This window comes from Protobothrops mucrosquamatus, unplaced genomic scaffold (assembly GCF_001527695.2).
Source record: "Protobothrops mucrosquamatus isolate PMUCROS unplaced genomic scaffold, P.Mucros_1.0 scaffold207, whole genome shotgun sequence".
NCBI lineage: Eukaryota > Metazoa > Chordata > Lepidosauria > Squamata > Viperidae > Protobothrops > Protobothrops mucrosquamatus.
Genome location: NW_015386562.1, coordinates 626,541 through 627,717, shown reverse-complemented (window position 1 = coordinate 627,717; position 1,177 = coordinate 626,541).

The following is a 1,177-nucleotide window of genomic DNA, read 5'->3' as shown; positions in this document are numbered from 1 at the left end:
GCCTCCCCTGCTTTTTAATTCTGAATTTTAAATACTTAAATATTTTATTTGTGATGGGCAGTTTCTAAATGGGATACATTAATAAATAAATAAACACATCAGCATTTTCCTTCATTACTAAGAAAAACTGCATGACATTCCAGCAGGATGCGGATACTTGGTCTGCACAAAGATGGCATTCGTCTCATCAAATTCAGATTAATTCAGAGCAGTGAATAATACTATGAACTGTGGATCTGAACATGAACATAATTAAATATGATTGCCTTGCCCAAGATATGCCATACAATTATATATGATTATGTTCAGAAGTAAGGGCCTGCTTAGTTAAATGCAGCAGCAGCAGCAAAAAAAAATAATCCTATTTTGGACTCATAATACAAACTCTCTGGAGAAGACTCTATTGTTGGGGCAGTTGGCAGGAAAGAGAAGAAGAGGATGACTGTCAGCAAGATAGATAGAATCAATCAAAGTGGAGACTGGAGCATTGTTGGGAGACCTGAAAAATCAGGTTAAGGACAAATTGTTATGGACAAAATGTACCTGTTTCATCACTAAAAAACTTCAATGACTTGATAGCACATAATCAATCAATTGCCATTAAAAATGTCTTCTTGAGATCTGTGTGGTTCTTACTTCTTTGGTCTGCCATTTACATGAGGCTTGAAGTTCAGTACAATTCATAGTTATGTCTCAATACCTTCAGATTCCAGAATTTTTTTTTTTTCAATATAACTTTTTATTATTTTCATCACAGAAAAAAAACATCACAAGTATAGCACAATATAATATAAAACCCACATCCCCCACCCACCCACCCCCCGAGACTTCCCAAACCTAATCCCAGGATAATATTCAAATATAAGTAAGCAATTAATAATATCTCTAACTCCACAAGGTATATAAATTTTACATGAATAAATGAGATATATATATATAAAAAAAAAAAGAAAGAAAAACCAGTTAATTAAAAACCTGAATTATATTCCACTATTCTATGCTTCTTTTGAATATAAACAATCCATCTTCTCCATATAGATAAAAATTGTTCATTTGAATGATTCTTCAGATAAGCTGAAATCTTTGCCATTTCAGCAAGGTGTGAAACTTTCAATCTCCAATCTTCCATTGTAGGTAAAATTTTACTCTTCCAATTTTGAGCTATCAACAAACGGGC